Raw genomic sequence first — 18464 nt, 5'->3', positions numbered from 1 at the left:
GGTGTTCCATAGTCAGGAGAAATAGCCAAAACAGAGGTAGATCAGAACCATGGACAGCAGCAAACCGCGACCCCCCCACCCCCGCACCCCTGCAACCATGCTTCATTCCCAGTCTAATCCCACATTCCCACAAGAGCTTTGTTTATGTCTATAAATGTTGCCCTAACCCTGAGGCCACAGAAATTCAAAAGAGAGAATTTGGAAGGGAGAACCCTGGAGGAAAAGTCAAGGGTGGCCTACATACTTTTGTACCCACGCTCCTTTCCCCTCTCACACACTTCACCAACCAGAGTAGTTTCTTTCCTAAACTCTTTCAACCCGTAACTAATTTTTAACATCTACCTCTATTACCACAGAATGTATAGGTTGTGGAAAGTATAATAAACATAAGATGGTATCTCATAATTCGTCCAGGCTAAATTTATTTTTAACATCTTGATGGTTTTAGCTTTGTTTTCAATTCAAGTGAAAGAGCAAAACATAATTCAAAATATTTGACATATTAACAAGATTAATTAAGAGGAATGCCTGGACTCTCGAGTCACTGGGGCCTCTCTGAGGCTACTCACCTCAGATGCGACTTTTCCTAATGATTCTGACTCATTCCTTCTCCCTTACATTCATTCTTTATGTAGTGATGCTATAGGGCAAGTCCTTTATTTTGTAGATAATTAATTTGAAGCTTAGAAAAATCATGAGGTAAAGGTCAAATGGGAGACTAGTGACACATTTAGGCATGAATTGTTTGTTTTCTGACCCCAAAGCCACCGTTACTCTAACCTAGTTAACACATCACTTCTTTGGGACATGAACATTAATCGGGTATAAGTGAAGTGAAGTCACTCAGTCCTGTCCGACTCTTTGCGACCCCATGGACTATAGCCTACCATGCTCCTCTGTCCATGGGATTTTCCAGGCAATAGTACTGGAGTGGATTGTCATTTCCTTCTCCAGGGGATCTTCCCATCTCAGGGATCGAACCCGGGTCTCCCACATTGTAGACAGATGCTCTACTGTCTGAGCCATAGAAGAAGTCTATGTATAAGTCTATGTATGTATAAATCAGGTATACTGCTAAGTCGCTTCAGTCGTGTCCGACTCTGTGCGACCCCATAGACGGCAGCCCACCAGGCTCCCCCATCCCTGGGATTCTCCAGGCAAGAATACTGGAGTGGTTTGCCATTTCCTTCTCGAATGCGTGAAAGATAAGGTGGCTATAAAACATGTAATTTATGGTCACTTTGAAAAAGTGCCTAGCTCAACTACCTCTCTGACAAACTTTGCAAACACATGATTGCTTTAACTCTATTATTTCTTACATAATCTATTTTGTACATAATCCTTTGAAAGTATAACTCTTTAGTATCACATTCTGTTTATGCTTAGAAGTGGGATGCCGATGAACCATGAACCAAATGTATCCCTGGAACTGGGAGCTCTCATTCGGGTGTCACGAGTCAGAGCACAGTGTATAAGAAACCCTTCCTGGGCTCTCCCAGTGGCTGTTTGCCTTAGCTAATGGTAATCTGTGGCAATGTGCGACTGTAGCAACATACAGCTGTAGCACTGTGCTCATCTCTACTCTGAAACTGACCTAATAGAGTCTTTTTGTAAATTTTCCAATTTGGAAAATTCCCAAATGGGGGGCTCCGGTAGGCATGTTTTCAAGAGTAAAATTTAAGATCTTTGAAAACATAACACAGTCATTTTATTCTTTTTTTTTTTTTTTTGTTTTTAATTCAATGCAGTGCTCTGGGTCTCTGGTTTGTTTTCTTATTTGAGACTCATTTTTGTTGTTTTTCTCCTATCTCACTGAGGGCCATATCTAACCACATCCACCAGACTTCATAAGAATGCTGAGTTGTCATGCAGGAGTTTTACCTCACACTGGGGAGATATTAGTTGATAAGATCCACCTTGTTCAGATTTATTGCTTTAGCATATTTCATGCTAAAAATATTTTTCTACCATCTGCTAAGATTAGCACTCTAGTGGTATAATAAATTTACTCACCCTGTTTCTGTGATGTAGTTTGGAACCAACTTTATACTTTATTTGGCCTAATTGAAAATAGGATAAGATAAATGATGCACTTTGAATTTCTCTCTCAGACATACCATTGTTCATTACTTCAACAGAAAATGAGCACATCTGATTGTAATTTTAGTGGTTCAGTGAAACAAAAGTTCCCATGGCAAAAATACAGCATTAGCTATTGTCATCATTCAGTAGAGTCTTGGAAAAAATATTCAATGTTGTTTTGCCCTCTAATGAAATATTGTTTTTCACTTAAATACAAAACTGGTGGCCATCTTTCTAAAATATTATGAAGAGAAATATATATTTCAGTGAAGATATGGGACTTAGTATTCATTTACATCTGAGGTTCAAACTTAACACCAAATTTAGAATTTGATATATTCTGGGCTTAGTTGGACATTTGGATTGCCTTCTTTTATTCAGTCGTCTCAAGTTGTTTTGACCATTTTGAAAGATAAAAAGAATATGGAAGGTGTTTATTATGTGTTAGACTGTTATGGATCCCTTTCCTCCAACTTTGATCCTGAACTTGACCATGAGAATTGCTTTGGCCAAGAGGACATCAATAAATGTGAAACAAGCAGAGATTTTTAAAAGTGCTTTCAGATTGGGATTTAGAATGCAGTTGCCATGATAAGGATCTGTGGCCAGCCTACTCAAGAGAGGTGACTCAGATGACAGGCAGCATCAGCCTGTAGACAAGTGACTGAGGACATCCCAGATCATCCTTTACTGAGTCACCAGACAACTATAGTCATGTGAGTGATCCCTCGTAAGGCCAGTGGAAGAACTGTCTAGCTGAGTTTAGTCTTATTGTTGACCCAGGGAATCATAAAGAAATAAAGTTGTTTTTACTTTTTCTATTTTTGACTTGATTTTTTTCAGTTTTTGACATTGTGGTAAAATACACATAAAATGTTTTAAAATTTTAATTCACAACTTTATGAGATGTTTTTCTATGCACAAATAAATGCTAGGATACATGAAACATAAATCCTCCTTTACTGCCAATAAATGCAGAACTTTGTGATTAGCATCAGGAATGATGGATAGACTAAAGCCTTGATTAAGGGAAAGTGATGGCTGGATGGAGGTTGCTAAGGAGACTATGAGATGTCTAACTGGGAACCATGTTATTGTTCGTTACTGTTGAAAGCAATATGTGCCTTAGTCACCTGTCTGTGAAAATGGCTGTAGTAAGGGTGCCTATATGATGAAGACTGAATAATCTATATAAAGCACTCAAACAGGGCTTGGTGTGGAGTAAGCATGCGATACATAAAAACTGTTATCATCCTATGTATGTTGTTCATTTGTTAAGTCGTGTCTGACTCTGCGACCCCACGGACTATACAGTCCATAGAATTCTCCAGGCCAGAATACTGGAGTGGGTAGCCTTTCCCTTTTCTAGGGGATCTTCCCAGCCCTGGGATCAAACCATGGTCTTCTGCCTTGCAGGCAGATTCTTTACCAGCTGAGCCATAAGGGAAGCCCAAGAATCCTGGAGTGGGTAGCCTATCCCTTCTCCAGGAGATCTTCCTGACCCAGGGATCTAACACTAGTTCTCCCATTTTGCAGGCAGATTCTTCACCAGCTGACCCACAAGGGAAGCCCAATTTGAGCATGAGTGTCTGAGCATAGGCATATTCAATGTGTAAAGGAGCCTTCCTCTGCATTTCAGCAGGAATGATGCATTTATTTGCCAAAAGGTGTACTGTGGTATGAGTGTGAATCATGAATGGGCAGCCCATGTTTAAGAGAGGGAAAATGTGGCCTTGATTCTTTGACCAGAGCCTTGAGTCTCTCCTGAAATGCCTCAATACTTGGCAGCTCTCCTCCTCCCTCCCTCTCTTCCTTCCTTCCTTTTTTGTTTTTGTTAAATTTCTTCCTTTGTTCCTTCATTACTTCCTTCCCTTCTTTCTTCCTTCTTTCCTGCCTCCCTTCGCTCTTTTCTTACTTCTTTCTTCCTTTATTTGCAAGTATGCTTAACTGAAAGAAAAGAGGTGTTTATGTTTATTAGAATGTTATCTTCTGTAACATTCATATAAACTCATGTTTGTTAGTTTCTCAGTCATTAGAAAGTGAAAGCAACATCTGTAACCTTTGTATCCCTTTTCTTCACTCTCTGCAATTTGGGAAACCCTCATAGGAGTGAGGTAGAATACCAAAAGCGATTATTTGTTTGTAAAGCAGTATATTGTGGTAGTTGAGAGATGGGTTTCTGCGTCTGGAAAAGCTGGATTAAAATACACATTGGTGACTCAGATGGTAAAGCATGTGTCTGCAATGCAGGAGACCTGAGTTTGATGCCTGGGTTGGGAAGATCCCCTGGAGAAAGAAATTGCAGCCCACTCCAGTAGTCTTGCCTGGAAAATCCCAAGGATGGAGGAGCCTGGTAGGCTACAGTCCATGGGGTCATTAAAAGTCGGACACAACTGAGCAACTTCACTTTGACTTTTCACTTTTCTATACTTCTAGGAGTCTGACATTGGGCATAATAGTTTGTCTCTTTCAGGATTAGCCCCCCACCTACTAAATAAAGTTGATAATTCCCACCTCAGCAGGTGGTTAAGAAGATTATATCACTTTAAATACAATACAATTGTTCCATAAATCAGTTCAGTTCAGTTCAGTCACTCAGTCGTGTCCGACTCTTTGCGACCCCATGAATCGCAGCACTCCAGGCCTCCCTGTCCATCACCAACTCCCAGAGTTCACTCAGACTCACGTCCATCGAGTCAGAGATGCCATCCAGCCATCTCATCCTCTGTCGTCCCCTTCTCCTCTTGCCTCCAATCCCTCCCAGCATCAGAGACTTTTCCAATGAGTCAACTCTTCTCATGAGGTGGCCAAACTACTGGAGTTTCAGCTTTAGCATCATTCCTTCCAAAGAAATCCCAGGGCTGATCTCCTTCAGAATGGACTGGTTGGATCTCCTTGCAGTCCAAGGAACTCTCAAGAGTCTTCTCCAACACCACAGTTCAGAAGCATCAATTCTTCGGAGCTCAGCTTTCTTCACAGTTCAACTCTCACATCCATACATGACCACAGGAAAAACCATAGCCTTGACTAGACGAACCTTTATTGGCAAAGTAATGTCTCTGCTTTTGAATATGCTATCTAGGTTGGTCATAACTTTCCTTCCAAGGAGTAAGTGTCTTTTAATTTCATGGCTGCAGTCACCATCTGCAGTGATTTTGGAACCCCAAAAAATAAAGTCTGACACTGTTTCCAATGTTTCCCCATCTATTTCCCATGAAGTGATGGGACCAGATGCCATGATCTTCATTTTCTGAATGTTGAGCTTTAAGCCAACTTTTTCACTCTCCACTTTCACCTTCATCAAGAGGCTTTTTAGTTCCTCTTCACTTTCTGCCATAAGGGTGGTGTCATCTGCATATCTGAGGTTATTGATATTTCTCCCGGCAATCTTGATTCCAGCTTGTGCTTCTTCCAGTCCAGCGTTTCTCATGATGTACTCTGCATATAAGTTAAATAAGCAGGGTGACAATATACAGCCTTGACATACTCCTTTTCCTATTTGGAACCAGTCTGTTGTTCCATGTCCAGTTCTAACTGTTGCTTCCTGACCTGCATACAAATTTCTCAAGAGGCAGATCAGGTGGTCTGGTATTCCCATCTCTTTCAGAATTTTCCACAGTTTATTGTGATCCACACAGTCAAAGGCTAGTGCTCAATAAATGACAAGGATGCTGTTTATTGTTTTATTTAATAGAATCCTCTGGGCTATATCATGGAAATATGTGCACCCACCCACTCTGTTCACCCACCTTATTCCACTTATTACCACTTGATGTAACACAGCTGCTCAAGGGTGGGGCTAAAGACCATGTCCACACATCAGTGCAAACCTTACTGAGGGCTAAGCTCTAACTTTTAGCCACAGTGGCAATCGCTCTCACATCCTGAGCCCACCGGCCACATTTACACTTTCAAACTGTAGCTGATTTAAAATGAAGAGCTGCAGAAGCAACACAGAATCATGACATGTTACAGGGAAAACTCCAGAGATATTTAGTCCCACCTACTCATTTTTCAAACTTCTACTGTCCAATATAGTAGTGCCTAGCCACATGTGAGCACTTGGAATGTGGCTAATCAAATTAAAATGTGCCATAAGTATAAAATATACACTGGATTTTGAAGACAGTACAAAAACAAATGTAAAATAGTGCATTAACAATTTTTATGGATGCCATGTTGAAATGATTATATTTTAAATATACTAAATAAGATATTGAAGGGTTCCCCAGGTGGTGCTAGTGCTAAAGAATCCACCTGCCAAGGCAGGAAACGTGGGTTCAATCCCTGGGTTGGGAAGATCACCTGGAAAAGGAAATGGCAACCCACTCCAGTACTCTTGCCTGGAATATTCCACGGATAGAGGAGCCTGGCAGGCCCCTTGTCCATGGGGTCGCAAAGAGTCAGATATGACTGAGCACACACAGAGGATATTGAAATCAAAATGCCTTTTTAAAACTATTTTTAATGTGGCTGATAGATAATTTTTAATTCCACATGGGTTCACATTTGTGGCCCACTAATGTTTTTATTGGTCTGTACTGTTTCAGACAAAGCAAGTTAGACACAGAGATGTGAAATGACTTGCCCAAGATAGCTCAGCTTTCATCAGAAGAGCACAGATGTGATTCCAAATTGCCTGGCTTATGGAAATTTCTCTGTCAACATGCAATCATCTTTGGCTAAGAATTGTTTTTAGACTGTAGAATTAGGTCCCTGATGACGTCTGGGTCCCTGGAAACTGAGGATCCTTTGAAAAACACTATCAGCACCTCCTCTGTGAACGGCTGTGCTTTTCTTCCCCCCTTTTCTTCTTCTTCTTTTTTTTTTTTCTCTTTTTTTGTTATTACTCTGCCTAAGAGACTGTGCTGCTGTTATCCATTTCTTACGTTGGTTACAGAAATTGGTATTGTATCTAAAACAATTGCTGTTATTAACAGGTTAAGCTGCTGGGATGTTAAAATAAAGGCTGTCCGGCTTTAGTGCATTTTGTTGTAATCATCTCCCAGATGCCTTGTCGGAAATCAATTCGAGTTCAAAACTGGCTGGAATTGGGAGGTCAAGGCTTTGGCAGACTAAATATTTTATCTTCTGCTCATGTCTGGAGCTTTTAAAGATGTGGACTTCGGGCTCTTTTCTCATCCTCCATCTGGACAAAGATGATTGGCTTTGCCATTTTGCCCAGGTTAGGACAAGGTTAAAATCAATTATAATCAATTATTAAGAGTCTTCTGTGGCCACACTGCTTAAAAGGGGATTTTAAAAGTTTCTCAGTTCTGAAACATGCATATCTTAGTTGCTGCTGGAGATGTTGTTATTCCAGAATGTCAAATATAGATGTTATCAGCATCAGGAGTAAATACGCAGAATTTCTACATCCTATTTCCTTGATACCTATGTTTCAGGACAATGAGAAAAACCTAAAAAGGCTGAGATAATCATCATTGCTGTACCAAGTTGAAAAATCTTGTTACCTTCTTGTATGCATTAGACAACTAGAGCTATTTATAATTTGGTCACATTGTCAAATTATTTCTTAGGAATTTATAGAGAGGCTCTTTGCAGTTCTTATGTGATCATTTGCAGTGTAAATGCACAGGTAAGTGTTCAGTCTAAGGTAGACCGAAAGAATCATAGATTTCTAATTCCATAGTAGTTTTAAAACCACCTTGATCCAGTACTGCATTTAATGATAAGGAAACTGAGGCTCAGAGAATTTAAATGATGTCCCCAATTCTCACAGCTATGCAAAAAGAGAACTGTATGTCCTAGTTCCTAAATGCATAAGTGAAGTGAATTGAAAGTCACTTAGTCGTGTCCGACTCTTTGCAAGCCTGGCAAGCTCCTCTGTCTGTGGAATTCTCCAGGCAAGAATACTGGGGTGGGTTGCTGTTCCCTTCTCTAGGGGATCGTCCCAACCCAGGGATCAAATCCAGGTCTCCCACATTGCAGGTGGATTCTTTACCATCTGAGCCACCGGGGAAACACATATGTGGTCCCTAAATATCCAAATGAATCTTTTCTTTTTACACAGTATTTTCATACACTAAAAATGTTCTTTGTGATGCTTTAAGAAAAAGACCAGTTCATACAAAATGAATATCATCCTGAACCTTGGACCAAGACATGAACTCAATAAACAGAATATAATTTTAAAGTGTTCTCAAAAGGTCACTTAGCTTTATTCTTCATTTCATTTTCCATGAATGGAAATCCATTATATTTTCAGATTTCATCCAGAGCCAGTAGCTGAGGGTTCAAAATGCTGCCAGAAAAATATTCCACTTATTCACTCTATTTAAAAGAAGAACTCTAGAAAACATATCAGATTTTCTCCAAAGACCTCCAGTCCCAGCTATTGAATGGACAGCATGGACCACACGCTGAGTTCGCCTAGGACAAGCCCACCATTAGCAAGCACTGCCATGCATTTTCATAACAAGCTCCTCATCTTGTAAAACACTTTTAAAAAAAGAAGAAAAAAACCTTAATATCCCTAATCTGAGAAAGCAGAGCATATGACATTTAGGCGTGTGGCGGGGCATACCTTTAAATTTTAATACTTGCTCATCTTTTCACCAGCAAAATGACGATCCTATAATGTACGTTTACTGTCTCTGAGTTCATGTTGGCAGTAGAACCAGGATATGATATATGTAAAGCTTTTTTACAAAATTAAAATTATAGGGCCACATGCATAAGTAACTGTGCAGAAATCAATGAAATGTAGGATAGTATTGGATAAGATTACAGCTTGGGCCCAGACAGACCTAGTTTTGTGCCTGGTTCCACCATTACTAGAGGCTTAGCCATAGACATGCTGCATACCTTCTTTAACTTCACACTTTTCACGTGGAAAATGCAAGTTCTAATTATGCCTACCTCAGGGAGTTTTTGAAGATTAAATGAGAAAATGTCTGTAAAGCATGTGTCACAAACTTTGGTGTAAAGCAAGCTCTCAATACATCTGAATTAGAATAATGATAACAAATAAAATTATTCATAACAGTACCAGCCACAGCAGCACCCACATTAATAATATATTTATTCTCTCTTTCTAACACGTGATTTTCTTTTGGATCTGTGTGTACACATATGGAATAGAATTGCTTCAATGTCTGTTCAGATCAAACGTTCTAGATGAATTTTTCACCTTGGTTTATTTCACAGCGACATAATTCATATGGTTGAACCCTTCAAACTTTCCTCTGTATTGAAAGTCCACATTGCTCGTTTGGATCATCGGTTCATTCTAAGAACAGCTGATTCACTGCCTATGCAGGGACAACCTGATTCTGGTATTCCAAGGGCTAATTAATTGGTGGCGCTTTTTACTCTTTCTTTCTATGTTCAATCTACATTGGTATCACATTGTATTAGGACAAGCTTTCAAAACTTTTGACTTCCAGTGGGCAGCATAATGCAGTGGTCACGGAATATGTAAGGGGTATGGAGTAAGTCAGCCTAGAGTGTTGCCACTTACTGGCTGCATCTTAGGCAAGTCAGTTTGCCTACCTGACCCTCTGGTTTATTATATATAAAATGCAAAGACTCATACTTTACTTCTGTTATTATCTGAAGTGTTAAAATTAATACAAATAAAAACCCTTTAGCATAATACTTGATGTGCTAAGTGATTCTTAAGTGGCAGCTGCTATTTTGTGTGGGAGAAGGAAAGACTCCAGTATTCTTGCCTGGAAAACCCCAGGGACAGAAGAGTCTGGCAGGCTACAGTCCATGGGGTTGCAAGAGTAGAACACAACTTAGTGACTAAACCACCACCACCATTATTTTATGTATTCATATAGCTCACAAACTGTGGGGATTTCAGGGTAGTGATTAAACATTTAAATTATATCCACCCTTGTGTCAGTCCACAAATGTTGGTTGATTGATAACTGATCTGTGCCAGGCACTGTGCTAGACTTGGCGCCTAAAGAATGAATGGTGAGCTATATGGGCTACAGTCTATAAAAATATCAAATCACTATATTCTATACCTGAAATGAATACAATATTGGTCAAGTATAAGTCAATAAAAAATGAATGAAAAAGAATGAATGTGGTTATGGGGGTGATGAGAGGGAGCAAGTAAACAAGTATTTCAGTAAATAACATTATAGTTTCACTGCCCACCAGTTCTTTAAGGGGAAGGTTTGGTAGTTGATTCAGCTTGTCTCACCACAACTGTCAGCTCAGAAGATCAAATTTTGGGACCTGTGAGTATACATGTGCTTTGCTTTGAAGTTGTGCAAGCCTTTGCCCTGTATTTACACAGTTCCTCCATCCAAACACCTCAAGTACTTAACATTGGCTCAGGAAATGAGTGTGTAACTTGCCAGTTAAGAAGAGAAACTGAAAATGTACTCTACCTACAAGAGTGTTGACACAGCAACAGAGAAAGAAGCTGGAGAAAACTCCTATTTCCCAAAAGTGCCCTGTTATATTGTGTCCTTTATTTTCCCTGGTCTGTGTATAGTTTCTGCTTAATTGGTTTTGCATCTGACACATTGAGCACATGTGATATGTCTGTCGTCTGTTGCTAATTACAAGCTACCAATCACTAGCTGAAGTGGCCATCCCCACATTCAGTACCAGTATTCCCTTATCCTGGGCTTCCTTGATGGCTCAGCAGTAAAGGATCAGCCTGCAGTGCAAGAGACCCAAGAGACACAGATTTGATCCCTTGGTCAGGAAAATCCCCTGGAGAAGGGAATGGCAATCCATTCCAGTATTCTTGCCTGGAAAACCCCATGGACAGAGGAGTCTGGTGGGCTATAGCCCATGGGGTCGCAAAGAGTCAGATACAACTGAGCACACGTGTTCCCTTATTCTGTTGAGACCTACTGGCTTAGGACCAGGCTTGGAAGCTGAAGAAGGAGTGATGAAGAATGAATAACCCTGTTGAATTTTCTTGGAGTAGAAAGTGTTTGGAAGGAATGACTACTCCAGAAGACCCCTATTTCCTGTTACCTTTGTGAAAGGAACACCCTGTGTTTTAAATAATGATTCAAGTGGTTTGCACCATATCCAAAGAGTAAATGCAGAGATGAAAGCTTCTATTTATTCTGTACAGTGAAAATAGAAATCTGGAAACAGCGTCTGCTTCTCATTTAAATGTATTTTTTTTTCTAATTATTTAGATGTATAGAGGCATCAAGCCAGGTTTCAATCAACAGCAAAAGTCTTATGTGATCTAAACAAAACCTCAGTCTTGGAGTCACTGGTCATAACACTTAAAATAGTTTAAAGACTTGAATGTGGGTTTTAATACAGAGGAGTTGTAAAGCCTGAGCATAAGCAATATTATTTGTTTCAGATTTTCAAGTCTGAAAGTGTGGAGAAATATTGGTTTCCAGATAATTCCAGATAACAAAGTACCAGATAATTTAATCTTGGTTCTGAGTCATCTTACCTTTTGAAGAATAAACCTTGGGAAAGTGACTTATGTCTCTTATTTTTAGTGGGGAAGAATAAAGACCCTTTGGTGTCTTTGGATGATATGACTATATGGGTTAGTTATTGGAAATACAGGCAAGAATGCAGCACCTCAAATATGAACTGGTATAATACTGATAACGGATACAATGGTTCCCTCAGTTCCATGACTCACAAATGGAAGTCTACAATGAAGAAACTTCGGATTTTCAGAAGCTCTGTAGCTGTTCACACTTACACACAGGTGAATAGATATATCTTCACTTAGGAGAGGATGGAATTAGACATTTAGAGGAAAAGGGCCCTCGAACCAGTAATATCTCTCAACAGTGGATATGAATATGGGAGCCCAGCCAGCGTGGTTCTGTTTGTTGCTGCTGGACAGATTCTTGCTGCATAAATGACCCCACAGTCAAAATGCAGAGGGCTGAATGAAGAAAGAGGGGCCTGGACCTGAATGCCTTAGAAGTGGTATTTGCAAGACAGTGTTAGAAAACTAATCCTAGTTTGCAAGACAGTGTTAGAAAAGCCACCCCTAATTCTGTTAATCCCTTCCCTCCACAAGGACAAGGCTTCTCGGCACTCCTCCGCTCAGCTCTGACCCAGACGGACTTCTAAGAGGCATTAATCACCTATCTTCTGAAACAGTGGGTAATGAGTCAAATGCATTTCACCTGCCTTCACTAATCACGGTCATTTTAAAACTTGCATGTTCTCCAAGCAGCACGTAGCCTGAACAAGCTATTTGCCCAAGTTGTTTTACGGAAACTTAAGTCACATTCAAGCCAAGCTGGTTGAGACTGGATGGGACCACTGATCTGCTAGCTTGTCATGTGTAAGTGTCCACACAGTGACCTTTCGAAGCCACTACCCTCAGACTGTGCCCAAGTCTCCATTTTTGAATGCGGAGAGGCCCGTAGCTTAGTTCACTTGCACAGCATGAAGATCGCAGCCCTTTTTTCCAGTCGTCTGTCCCCTTGCTCCCCACGCCCCTAAGCCTCAGATCACCCTGCTTCTTTATTCTTCATACCATACGTATCCTGGGCCCCTTGCCTTTGCGGAGCCTGAGACTCCTGTCTCCTTGCTCACCTGCCTTGCTTACCTAACCCGCTCTGACTACAAACCTCAGCATCACAGGCTTGCTGTGCATCAGACAACAGGAACCTGCTTCGGTAGCACTCCCCAAACCAAATTCCAAATATTTAGGACCAGAGGCTGAAGAGATGTTGATTTTGAGGAAATCGAATTTTCAGTTAATTTTCAGTCTATTCTATGGACACGAATGGAAAATCTTCAAAAAAGCTTCTCTCTACCTGTCTCCCTCTTGCCCACTAGACTTATTTCAGTCTGCTTTTACCCACTCTCCAGTCTACTGCACTCATGACCCCCTCTGGTATATGATAATTGAATTTAGGGCAAGAGTTTACATTTTTGTATCTTCTTATGATATATAACCTGCCTAATTTCATAAAGGATTTGAGGCAGCAAGAGTAAATGGCACTGAGAGTTTCACTGATATTTTTACTCTGCATTTGGCCCATTTTCTTTTAGACTGCATACATTTCCATAACTCTGAGCAAGGATCATATTTGGATGACCTTTTGTCCAGAGTAGAATTCACAGAATTGCAGGAGGTAGAAAATGAATTCCTCAGTATTTACAAAATCACCCCAGGCACATCTGAATGAATTAAATATTCTTCCCAGGCTTGGGAATATTTCTACTAATTATATTGTTTTGTACTTAAAGATATGTGTCCTGTTTGGAGGAGGAGAGAAGGGACCAAGAAGATTTAAAGTACCTTTTGGATTGCTGTGTGACTTTGAGCAAATCACTGACCTCTCTGAGCTCTAAATTCTACATCTGTTAAGTGGGGATAATGAACCAACAGCAGCACTATTATAGGGTCACTGTGAGGATCAAATGAGATGATGTACATGTAAGAGCTTAGTAAACAATAAGTCAATATGTATTATGCAGTCAGTGTGGGTGAATGTTTTATTTACTTCAATCTCAGTTTCAGATGGTGAGAGAGACCAGGCCCTAGCTCTCCGGGATGCTCTATGGAAAGTGCCTCATTGTGTTTGGGCTTTATTTATTGAATGCATTTGAATGAGCGATCATTCTAAGAGCAGAGAGTCATTCAATTTGAATTCACAATGGGGTGATGGGTGAAGCTGGAAACTACATTCTCAAATGCATTATCCAGAACACAGGAAACAAAACCACTTTTTAAAAGTGACTCATCCTTAATATCTCATAGCAGTTTTGAAATACTTCATTCATTCATTTTTATAGCAAACTCTTAATTGAGAATGTCATAAACTGCTTTGCAGAGAGAGGCAATCACGACCTGGGAAATTAAGTGGAGTAATTTACAAATAGGTTTTTGTCTGGCTGGAGGTTTTAGCTTATACACGATTTGCCTTTATCTTAGCAATACTTGCTCCCTTTTCCCCATTCTTTTGGCAGTATGAATTTTGGGTGCCCAATATCTGCTGAAGATGAAAAATAGTTCCCCATATGTTGCTTTCTTCTGGTCTGCATTACAAAGTTCTTCTGATCCTTTTATTTTAAAAAAACAAGCACTGATCACTTTCACCATTCTTCAGGACCCTTCATTTTCTCATCTCATCTGTCTACGGTCTGTCCAAATTTCTCTCTCCATGGGCCTTACAAATAGGTTGTGACTGAATGAACTTCAGGCCCACATCTAGCTCTTTTGCCTGAAACCACCCTGACCCAAATCCAGAGAGACCTCCTTCTTCTCTTGATGTCTTACAATTTATATTCTCCACAATTTAGCACTTTGGATAATACATTATTTTTCCCTTGCTTTTAAACATATCTTATTCCTCCTCCTCCTCACCCCAACCAACTACATTACAGGTTATGTGAAGAGTACAGACTTCTGAATCAGAATCTGTATTTTTAACAATAGTCGGGTGATTTGTTAGAGTTTTTGAACTCTCATTCACCTTTGTAAGAGATGAGAAAGTTTAAACGCAGTGTTAGTGCAGAGCTAAGGCCAGACTCTCTGATGCCAAATTCACCATTCTCTTTTGTACTCAGGCTGTATCAGTAGCTCCCTGAATCAAAGGCTGGGAGTAAATAGCTGTTGTCCTAATGGTCTACTCCAGGTATTACCTTATGTTGCCTTTCTTTGCCGGATGATGTCTGGTGGTCTAGAAAAGTAGACTTCAAGATTAGAAAAGGACTTTCTTGTTCACCCTCATTCCTGTAGTGTGGGAAGCCAGTTGGTTTATCATCCTATATTACATAAAGCCTCTTAAATAAGAATGAACTCTTGTTGAGACCAGAACCCTTTTTTTCTATCATTAACATGTGTTAGTGTCTATGATAGGAATTTTGCCATCTGACATTCTTTCCCCAACTCACAACTCACAGTGGTGTAGTACATCTCCACTCACACAAGGAGTATCGGAAAGACTGAGCCAAACCCCGTGAACAAAACAGTTCCCTGAAGGGCAATAATATTGCTCAGTGGTAATATCATCCCAATGCATTTTATCTTGTACATGAAATCTGGGCTAATTATCAGTTTCTCATACAGTACATTTTAGACCATTGTGTTTTTGTGTCCCTTCCTAGTTCATTAAGCAAGGTTTTACAGCTCCTTCAGTAACAGGATTGCTATTGACACTTTCATTAGACCCATAATTCAAGTGCTTGTCTGCCTTCCAAATGGAAGCCTCTCAGTCCAGAACCACAATCTGGCCACCAACCGTATGTTGGCTTTTAGAACTGTCATAAATTCATCATCACGTTGAAGTTCTTGAAGGGTCAAAATCTGCTTTCTTGGTGAACTGTCTCCATCCAACAAACAGTCAGTGTTTTCTCCAAGAATAGTCAGCCAAGCTTCTCTGTCACTCTCCGAAAACTCCTCCAGACAGTTCTCAGTATACTGCGATTACAACACAAATACTAACCATTGTTCATATTTAAATATTAATTCCCTGTTTCATTCATTCATTCTGTTATTTCACCATTTAAGACCAATGTAGCCAGTATTATGGCAGATGCTGCAATGATTTAAAGATGTGTAAGCTGATTTTTGCCTTGGAGTATCTTACAGTCTAATAAATGTATGTATATATGATTTATAATGTATAAATCATTATACAATTAAGTGGAATGTGAAAATTTTCACCACTATGTTGCTAGAAATTTGGTTGGCTGTACTTGTGGATAGCTGTGCTAAATAATGGCTTTTTTTTTTCCTCACCAATATTTAAATGGAAATAGCCAAAACTAGCCTAAGTAAAACTGTATATATATATGCAATACACCACAGAATATAACTTGGGAACAGATGAACTTGGAAACAGTTGAAGTCCCCAGAAATGATTCCGATGGAATTTAGAGACAAAATGAGGCTGGACCAGAGACAGCTATTGCACTAGTGATCATGAAAATAGTCTTTGTGTTTGTAATAGTGTTTTGTTTTTCTCTCTGACAAGGTTCAATAAAAGATTTAATGTGAATATTGTATTTAACTTACAATAAAGTTTTTCAGAGTGCCTCAGTTCAGTTCAGTTTAGTTGCTCAGTCATGTCCAACTCGTTGCGACCCTATGAATCACAGCACATCAGGCCTCCCTGTCCATCACCAACTCCAGGAGTTCACTCAGACTCACGTCCATCGAGTCAGTGATGCCATCCAGCCAATCATCCTCTGTCGTTCCCTTCTCCTCCTGGCCCCAATCCCTCCCAGCATCAGGGTCTTTTCCATGAGTCAACTCTTCGCATGAGGTGGCCAAAGTATTGGAGTTTCACTAGACAACAAAAATGTCTGCTTTTCATTTTTGAGGAAGTTACTGTCTTGGATCTTCATGGAGAAGTAGGAAATCTTAGCCAACCTATGCAGCTTGTAGTCTGCAATGGAAGCTTTCAATGCCGTCTCACTCTTTAACTGAACTTGCAATTGTAGACCATATATTTCAATGTATATTTAATTGTGTTTGATTTAAAAGGCTGCTAATTGGGTGCTTTGCTTTTGCTTTCTGGTCAATCATATCACAGGGGGAATCTTCGGGTAGTTTTTACCTTCCTGATATCTTTGTCTTTAAGAAAAAAGGAGAGTAAGAAATGGAAAAACAAAAATATAGTATTTTCTTCAAGTCCTTTATTCAAGTACCTTTCTTCAACTCCTTTCTTGGTTTACTTAACCTTACTGAGCACATATATTAGATTACTTACCTTATTTGGTTTCTTCCAACCAAACTCATAGCTGGATTTCTGAAACAGAAAGTTCCTCTGCTAGAATGAACTCAATCCCGAAAGCAAAAGAAGGGTGCACAGGTGAACTCTATTGGTGATTGGGGTAAGGTGACTTCATGTTGTAGTAATGCTGCTGTGATGTTGGAAAATGACTTCAGTATCTTTCCCAGTGAATTTCACTCTGCTGTGTGTGTCTTCATAAACATGTCCACTCCTGTGATGGAGGTCAACGACAGTGTAGGGTTTAGAAATTGTTGCTTGGAAATCACATCACTTAAATTCCTGAATGTGTCCATCAGCCGTGCCATAGCTTATTCCAAGCCTGTGCAGAAGAGTGATTTGCAATCTCCTCGCTTTTCATTTCAAGTAGCATCACTCTCTATAAGCCAGATATTTAGACCTCTTCAGAAGCCTCCAGGGTGAAGGACAAGTAAGAAGAAGCTTATCGCATCTTTCACAACTGTGGCTGGCTACACTGACTACATCGAACTTGTTCAACATCTTTCTCTCCTATTTTATTTTAAAATCACCCAGTCTTCTTTTCAAGTTATAAGTAATGGGAATTTTGCCACATAATTTCACAATCTCAATGGCTCTTTTGTGGTTCTATACATTGAATTGGTCACTGTGCAGGTTGAAAGCCTGGCCGGAATGACTGGGGTTGGTGGAGAGGACATAACACTGTTTTTTGCAGGTCTTTCCACTTTGAGTTATCTTCTCTCATCGTCTATATGCTCAGGTTGCATAACTAAATTCTGTTTTTTTCTTCTTTTTCGCTCCCAGGGACCTATCAATTTGGGCTCCTTCCAGAACTTAAAACTGGTTACAAATATGAAACAGATTTAACTACTGGACTTGAACTCCACATAAGGAAAAAAAAAAAGAAGAAGATCCTCAAAGATCCTCATCAAAGAATAGATGCAGTGTGACTGGCAGGGATATCAAAGAGGTAAGAGGTGAATTTCTAATGAAAACATGTTTGCTCTGCAGTCAGGTAAATAGAAAATATGCTTCCAGGCTAAAGGTAGTGTTCTTCCTCAGCTAAGGGTCAAGGCAGGAAGGACCATTTCTAATTAGAAAAACACTAGATGATTCAGTCTCCCTTCCTTTGGATCTGTCTGTCTAACTCTTAATTATGGATATATTGCAGAATGCTAGATTCTTTCTAAGAATATAATTTGGGTGGGGAGGGGTATGCTTCATAAATGAAACATCCTCCACAAAAACACTCCCCGGGATATCTGACAATTTCTTGTGCTTCAGAAATCATGGAGCACCATCTTGAAAACCTGTGTCTGGGATGCTGCTGCTAAGTCGCTTCAGTTGTGTTCGTCCGACTCTGTGCGACCCCATGGACTGCAGCCTACCAGGCTTCTCTGTCCATGGGCTTCTCCAGGGAAGAACACTGTAGTGGGTTGCCATTTCCCTTTCCAGTGTCTGGGATGACAAGGAATCAAATCAGGGACAAGGGGCACTAAAGCTCTCAGTCCCTGTTTATCTTGATGTTGGGAAAGAGAGGAAGGAAGGAAAGGGAGAAAGGAAGAGGGAAGGAGGAATAGAAGGAAGGAGGGCAAAGAAGGAAGAGGGAAGGAGGGAGGAAGGGAGGAAGGCAAAGAAGGAAGGAAGAGGGGTAAAGGGATGGAGGAAGGGAGGAGGAAAGAAGAGTTGGAATTTCCAGAATATATTAATATAAAAATCATCTGG

The 18464-nt window shown here is 40.1% G+C and overlaps 1 long non-coding RNA gene across 7 annotated transcripts in view; it reads left to right on the top strand.

Moving 5' to 3' along the window:
* LOC147363268 (uncharacterized) overlaps nucleotides 1–18464 on the top strand; it is a 588890-nt gene that overhangs the window by 433528 nt on the left and 136898 nt on the right. For 6 of the 7 annotated variants that reach the window (XR_015135925.1, XR_015135922.1, XR_015135923.1 and 3 more), the window contains one exon: nucleotides 17544–17709. This is a non-coding gene — a long non-coding RNA (uncharacterized LOC147363268). Of the gene's footprint in view, nucleotides 1–12241; nucleotides 12356–17543; nucleotides 17710–18464 lie in introns of those variants that run through there. The other variant, XR_015135927.1, reaches the window with a different exon arrangement.

This window comes from Bos grunniens, chromosome 11, assembly GCF_055505025.1.
Source record: "Bos grunniens cultivar Pamir isolate PY7600 chromosome 11, Bosgru_T2T1.0, whole genome shotgun sequence".
In the NCBI taxonomy this organism is placed as follows: Eukaryota; Metazoa; Chordata; class Mammalia; order Artiodactyla; family Bovidae; genus Bos; species Bos grunniens.
This window is presented reverse-complemented; position numbering and strand designations above follow the sequence as displayed.